We start from the raw sequence: 8,050 nt of genomic DNA, 5'->3' as shown, positions 1-8,050 counted from the left end.
GTCAGAAAAGGGTGAGATTTAAAAAAAAGCCCCTTTGTGTGCTACCATAAACTAGTAAAATCTTTATGAAGAGAAATTCACCAATATGTATTCAAAGGCTTAAAATGTGCATAACCTTTGACCCAGATATTCACATATAATTTGTTTTAAATTGGAAAATGTGTCAGCAAGAAACACAAAGATATTTGTTGCAGATTAAAGTATACAAAATTTAACCCAATTAACACCTCCAGCAACTGAGGATTTTTAAAATTGTTTAGACTGTGAAATTAAGAAATATGGAGTCATTAAAGCTATACTGGAAGAAAAGTTCACTTTATCATAAGTGAAATCTTAAATTATGTTTGTGTAATTCAAATATACATATTTGTAAAGAAAAAATGCATGTTTACACATATACCTAAATGGTCTACACAGAGTATGCCAGTTTTATGCAACTGGGTGTTTGTTCTTTTATAAATTCACTAAATTGAAAAGTATTAATCACTCTTCCGGGGAACTGTGCTTAGAGGCACTCAAGATGGTCCAGCGTTTAACATACCATCGTAGGCTTTCCTATAACACAGCCTCTAACAAAACTAGGCTGTCTCAAACCCCTGGCAACAGGATTGTTTACCTTTACACCAAGAAGGTTGGGAAAGCACCTAAATCTGCATGTGGCCTGTGCCCAGACAGACTTCGAGGGGTCCATGCTGTGAGACCCAAAGTCCTTATGAGATTGTCTAAGACAAAGAAGCATGTCAGCAGGGCCTATGGTGGGTCCATGTGTGCCAAGTGTGTCCATGACAGGATCAAGCAGGCTTTCCTTATTGAGGAGCAGAAAATCATTGTGAAAGTGTTGAACGCACAAGCACAGAGTCAGGAAGCAAAATAAATATGCAATTTTTTTTATAAATTGCATATTTAAAAAATGCTTGGTCTAAAAAAAGAAAAGTATTAATCAGAAAAATAACACATTATTTTAAAACATACTCTATTTTAAATGTGAATATTTAAAGGAAGGCAAGTGTAGTGGTTTGAAATAAAATGATTCCAATAGTAGCATATGTTTCCATACTTGGTCTTCTGTTGATAGAACTGTTTGGGAAGGAGTAGGAGGAGTAGCCATGTTGGAGGAGGTATGTTAGTGGAAACAAACTTTGAGGATTCAAAAGCCAGTGCCATTCTCAGTTATTTCTCTCTGCTTTGTGCTTGTGGATAAAAATGTAAGATCACAGCAACTGTTCCTGTGCCACGCCTTCCTGAATGCTGTCAAGCGCTCCTCCATAGTGTGTTTGTGGACTCTAACACTCTGGCCTAGTAATTTTTTTTCTTTTACTGGTGCTTTGATCATGTCTTACTACAACTATAGAAAAGTAACTATGGCAGAAATTGGTACTAAGGGGTGGGCTACTGTTGTACCAGGCTTGACAATGCTGAGGGTTTTTTTTGTTGTTGTTGTTGTTGTTGTTGTTGTTGTTGTTGTTGTTCTTGTTGTTGTTCTTGTTCTTGTTCTTGTTCTAGTTTTTGAAGAATATGGAAGACTTTGGGACGTTGGACTAGAAAAGCAGTTGAGCCAGTAAATGAGACCTGGTGTGTCATCCTAGTAGTGGCTTGAAAGATAATAGTATTGAGATCCATATGGACTATAGAAGCCTGGATCAAGGGATTTTATCTTATGAATGTCTTGTCTAGGCAACCACAGCTGCTATGAATTTGTCATGTCCAGAAGACACCATTTTACTCCAATCTATCCTTAACTTCTGTCATTGGCATCTGAGCCTTAGGAATGATATAGAAGTTCACTTTCTGACTGAGCACTTCACTGACACTTATTTTCTGCACTATAATCAGTTGTGAGTTTATATATTAATTACAGTCTACTGAAAGAAAGTTTTCTGGTGATGTCTGAGAGTTGCAGTAATCTATGGGTTGAAAGATATGAATTAGAGCCTAGTTTGATACCATGTCCCTTTAGCAAGATAATAGTAATAGATCCACCCTTGGAACCTATGAGCTATGTTATCCAGCCATGGGTTCTTGGCCAGGTTACAGTATCACACTTAGCTTTCTCCCATGGAGCTGGCCTTTAATCCAAGCAGAAATTGGTTGATTACTCTCATAACATTTCTGTCACCATTATACCCATGAGCATATCTTGCTATGTATGAAAGTATCTTTCACAAGGTTCATAGCTGGATGAGACCTCTGATATTTTTTTTTAATTCCTGCACCTGAATAGAGCCTTTTAACTCTATGAAAGCTAACCAGCATGGAGGAAGCTTCTTGATTAGTACCAGCTTGATTTGATTTCTCTGTATTCTGTGACCAGAGTATGTGTTATCTTCAGCAAAAGGATCTTACCATCAAGTCGGGTGGAAAACAAAGATAAATAAAATCTATGATCAAAATGCCAACGCAGTTCTTCACAAGAATTAAAAACATATCAAGAATTTAAAATTTCATTTGGGGTTCCTTCTGGTCTGGGCCCAGGAACTGAGCAGATCTTGGGTGGCAGCTCTGCCCCCAATCACACAGAACCCAGAGGAAGTGGGGCTCCCAGGAACTCTAACTCAGGCAGTATCTTAGGTAAGCAGACAGCAACGTTCACCCCAAACAGGGAGTAACTGGGACCCACAAGGACCCAGGAAGTCACTCCCGGCCTGGAGCACTGATTTCTTCCAGTCTGGGCCAGAGCACTGAGCAGATTTGGGGTGGCAGCTCTGCCCCCAATCTCTAAGAACCCTGAGGAAACTGGGCTCTCAGAGCTCTAACCTGGGCAGCATCTTGTCTGTACTTGAGCACTGAGCAGATTCTGGACCCCAGCGCTTATCCCAGTAGTTACGCCCACCCCAAAAAGTTCTGATACAACCAAGATAATAGGAAAGACAGGCTCCAGTCGTGGACAGGACAGATAGTACTAAGGAGATACAGATGGCAAAAGGCAAGCGCAAGAACATAGGCATCAGTAACCCAGGGTACTTGGCATCATTAGAACCTAGTTCTCCCACACTAGAAAGTCCTGAATTCCCCATATCACCAGGAAAGCAAGATTCAGATTTAAAATCACTTCTAATGATGATGATAGAGGACTTCAAGAAGGACATAAATAACACTCTCAAAGAATTTGAGGAGAACACAGGTAAACAGGTAGAAGCCCTTAAAGTGGAAAGACAAAAATCTCTTAAAGAATTACAAGAGAACACAACCAAACAGGTGAAGGAATTGAACAAAACCATCCAGGACATAAAAATGGAAGTAGAAAAAAAATCAAGAAATCACAAAGGAAGACTACCCTGGAGATAAAAAAACCTAGGAAAGAAATCAGGAGTCATAGACACAAGCATCACCAACAGAATACAAGAGATAGAACAGAGAATCTCAGGTGCAGAAGATGCCATAGAAAATATCAACACAACTGTCAAAGAAAATACAAAATGCAAAAAGTTCTTAACACAAAATATCAAGGAAATCCAGGACACAATGAGGAGACCAAACCTAAGGATAATAGGTATAGATGAGAGTGAAGATTCCCAACTTAAAGGGCCAATAAATATCTTCAACAAAATTATAGAAGAAAATTCCCTAAAGAAAGACATGTCCATAAACATACAAAAAGCCTTTAGAATGCCAAATAGACTAGACCAGAAAAGAAAAAGCTCTGGTCACATAATAATCAAAACACCAAGTGGACAAAACAAAGAAAGAATATTAAATGCAGTAAGGGAGAAAGGCCAATTAACATATAAAGGCAGACCTATCAGAATTACACCAGACTTCTCACCAGATACTATAAAAGCTAAAAGATGCTGAACAGATGTCATACAGACCCTAAGAGAACACAAATGCCAGCCCAGGCTACTATACCCAGTAAAACTCTCAATTACCATAGATGGATAAATCAAGATATTCCATGACAAAACCAAATTTACACAATATATTTCCACAAACCCAGCATTACAAAGGATAATAGCAGGAAAGTTCCAATACAAGGAGGGAAATTATACCCTGGAAAGAGCAAGAAAGTAACCCTCTCCCAACAAATCCAAAAGAAGACAGCCACACAAAGATAACTTCACCTCTAATAACAAAAATAACAGGAGACAACAATCACTGTTCCTTAATATCTCTTAACATCAATGGACTCAGTTCTCCAATTAGAAGACCTAGGCTAATTGACTAGATACATAAACAGGACACAGCATTTTGCTGCATACAGGAAACCCACCTCAGTACAAAGACAGACTCTACTTTAGAGTAAAAGGCTGGAAAATTTTTTTCAAGCAAATGGTCCTAAGAAACAAGCTGGAGTAGCCATTCTAAACTCTCCAGCCCAAGAACACAAGTGGGGGGGGGGGGGGGACTCATGGCTCCAGCTGTATAGGTAGTTGAGGGTGGCCTTGCCAGGCATCAGTGGAAGTGGACAGCCTTGGTACCTAAAAGTTTGGATTCCCTAGTGTTGGGGAATTGTAAGCACAGAGAGGCGGGAATGAGAGGATGGTGGGAGCACACCCTCATAGTAATTAATGGGGTAAGGGGTTAGGCATCAGTGGAAGTGAAGAGCCTAGGTGCCCGAAAGTTTGGATTCCCTGATGTTGGAAAATTTGAGAGCAGGAAGGCAAAAATGGGAGGATGGTGGGAGCACACCTTCATAGAAACTCCCAGAATTATATGGATTAGACATGACAGAGGCAGACCACCAGAAAACTAGATTCCAGAATTCAAACAATTATCTTGACACTAAAATTTGTTTTGAGAATTGTATATTGCAGAATACATAGCCTTGGTGTATCTACTCATCAGGCAAGCTGAGTAGGCCTGGTCGAACCTCTGATGTCCTGGAATTCCAGCTGGACAGAGTGAAGACACAGTGTCAGAGGCTTATCAATTTATTCTTCCCCCAACCACTCTTCTAATATCTCAACACCCATAATCAGCTTGAAGAAGTTAATGAAGAGTCGGCGCACCTATTCCCTGGACTTGGGGACTGAGGTGGTTAATATTGGGCTGTCTTTCTAGGGAAAAGTAGTGGTTTGTTGGAACAGGGAGGATTAGGTAGGATTGTTGCATAGCCATAACCTACTGGTAGAAATATGTATAATTGTTTTTAAGATGAAGTTATAATTTTTTAAATTGTACAAAATTTACTTTGATTTCAAATTTAAGGTTTTCATTTTACAAGCTTCTTATTAATATAAAAGTGAGATGAATATTGTTACTATCATAGGCATTGTGCCTGTATAACACAAGGAATACAAGGCTTAGACCTAGTCCTTCTTTAAATTTTTAACTTATTTGAGATGGTTAGCCTGTGAGTTAAGGGCCTATAGTAAATTCATGGCTCTGAGTTTATTGTTAGGGTGTTTTCTATATTTTATTTAGAAATAGCTGAGAGGAGTTAAGAGACAACATTCCAGATTGCCTTACATAAATAGTTGGTTTTCAAAACATCAGAAATTCAGAGAATTGACGTTACAAACATTTCTGTATTAATGTTCATTTTGATTAGAGACCTGTCTACTCCTGACAGCTTCCTGTTTTGGATTCTAAGAAGAAATTGAACATCTTTGAAGTTACTGCAGTTGTGGTGAGACAGCCACTAGGCAAGAATTGCCTCTTGTCATCTACAGACAATTTTTTTTCTTTTTTTTTTCAATATCTGAATCCTTTATTGCTTAGAAAGAACTACACAAAAAATGTCAAACGTTTTATATTCTTTTCATAAGGTAGAAGGAATCTTTTTTTATTAGATATTTTATTTATACTTCAGATGCCATCCCCTTTCCCCCTTCCCCCCCCATAGAAAACCCCGAACCCATGCCCCCTTTTCCTTTTAGCATTTATACGTTTTTTTAAAAATGTTAATCATAGGCTTTGTAAGTTTGGTATTGTTAAATCAGAGGTGTAACCCACTACCCAACCTAGATATATCAACTATCTTTGATACTCCACTCAGGTATCTTTGACTGGTGGAGATACATGAACATCTGCCTCCCTGTCTCCCCCCCTCTTTCTCTCTTTCATCACCTAGCTTCTCCTCTCCTTCTTCTCCTCTTCTTACTCCTTTTCTTCCTCTCAGTACTCCTCCCACCTTAGCTCCTCCTACACATCACCCTTCCTGTTAAAATGAAACTTTTCTCTCAAAATACAATTAGAGCATAATTATGCCTATTTGTACCAGTGAGGTACAAGATAGTCCTAATACCCAGTCCATCATTTTGTTGACTAACCAGCACCTCTGTCATCTATCCTAACTAAAACATTTAGTTCTGAACCTGGCTTTAGGATGAATGACAGCTGATGACCATCCACTCAAATCTTTTCTCTCAAGGTAAATAGCCAGGATTGGCTATGAGGCTATAAGTTTTCAACCCCGACAGAAATCCAGAATGACTGAGTTAACTATAATTGTGGGAAGCACAAAGCATAGCTTCTAAAACTTAGCCAATTTATAGAGACCTCTGAACACCTGAACACTCCCTCTACTTCAAAACATTGGAGCATCTGTTCTTCTGCCTTCTGGCCCAGGATCATCTGACAGACCTTAGTGCTGCAGAATTATTAAGGGCTGATTACTCTGTTTAGGCAGATATAATCAGTCGACTATTCTGCAAATGTGCCCTTTTCTGGACAGTAATTTGTCTGTAGATGGGAAGAGGCAATTCTTGTCTAATGGCTGTCTCACCACAACTGGAGTAACTCCAAAGATGCTCAATTTCTTCTTAGAATTCAATATAGGAAGCTGTCAGGAGCAGACAGGTCTTTAATGAAAATGAACATTAATACAGAGATGTTTGTCACGTCAATTCTGTGGATTTCTGATGTTTTGAAAACCAACTATCCATGTAAGGTAATCTGGACTGTTGTCTGTTAACTCCACTCAGGTATCTCTAAATAAAACATAGGAAACACCCTAACAATAAACTCTAAGCCATGAATTTGCTATAGTCCCTTAACTCACAGGCTGTCCATCTCAAATCAGTTAAAACAGTTAAAAAAAAAAAGACTGGGTCTAAGCCTTGTATTCCTAAATGTGTTATACTGGTACAATGCCTATGAGAGTAACAATATTCATCTCACTTTTATATCAATAAGAAGCTCGTACCAATGAAAACCTTAAAATTTGTAATCAAAGTAAATTAGTGCCATTTAAGAATTTATATCTTCATCTTGATAATAATTGTACAGATCTCTACTAATAGGTTATGGCTATGCAATAAATCCTAGCTAATCCTCTCTATTCCCACAAAACCACTACTTTTTCCCTAGAAAGTCAGCCCAACATTTACACCTTAGTCCCCAAGCCCAGGGAATAGGGGCGCTGACTCTTCATGAGTGAGACAGCCACCAGGCAAGAATTGCCTCTTTCCATCTACAGACAAATTACTGTCCAGAAAAGGACACACTTGAGGAATAGTCGACTGATTATATCTGCCTAGACAACCCTTAATAATTCTGCATAACTAGGTCTGTCAGATGATGCTGGGCCAGAAGGCTGAAGATCAGATGCTCCAACGTTCTGTAGTATAGGGACTGTCAAGGTGTTCAGCGGTCTCTATAAATTGGTTATGTTTTAGAAGCTATGCTTTGTGCTTTCCATAATTTCAGTTAACTCAGTCATTCTGGATTTCTGATGGGGTTGTAAACTTATAGTCTCATAGCCAATCCTAGCTATTTACTTTGAGAGAAAAGATTTGAGAGGATGGTTTTCAGCTGACATTCATTTTAAAGCCAAGAAAAAAAAATCCAGGTTCAGAACTAAATCTTTTATTTAGGAGAGATGACAGAGGTTCTACTTAGTCAACAAAATGATGGACTGGGTATTAGGTCTATCTTGCACCTTACTGACATAAATTGGTATAGTTATGCTCTAACTGTATTTTGAGAGAAAAGTTTTAACAGGAAGGGTGATATGTAGGAGGAGCTAAGGTGGGAAGAGTAAGGAGAGGAGGAGAAGGAGAGGAAGAGCTAGGTGATGAGAGAGAAAGAGAGAGGGGTCCAGACATGGAGGCAAAACGTTCACATGTCTCCACCAGTCAAAGATAGTTGATATATCTAGGTTGGATATTAG

General features: G+C 38.8%; 1 pseudogene; it reads left to right on the top strand.

Annotated features, from left to right (window-relative positions):
• Nucleotides 1–520: 520 nt before the first annotated feature.
• LOC117694565 (large ribosomal subunit protein eL34 pseudogene) lies at nt 521–874 on the top strand (annotated as a pseudogene).
• Nucleotides 875–8,050: the final 7,176 nt, after the last annotated feature.

Source organism: Arvicanthis niloticus, chromosome X (genome assembly GCF_011762505.2).
Source record: "Arvicanthis niloticus isolate mArvNil1 chromosome X, mArvNil1.pat.X, whole genome shotgun sequence".
Taxonomy (NCBI): Eukaryota; Metazoa; Chordata; class Mammalia; order Rodentia; family Muridae; genus Arvicanthis; species Arvicanthis niloticus.
The sequence above is the reverse complement of the archived record's forward strand: the minus strand, read 5'-3'. Positions and strand labels throughout refer to the sequence as shown.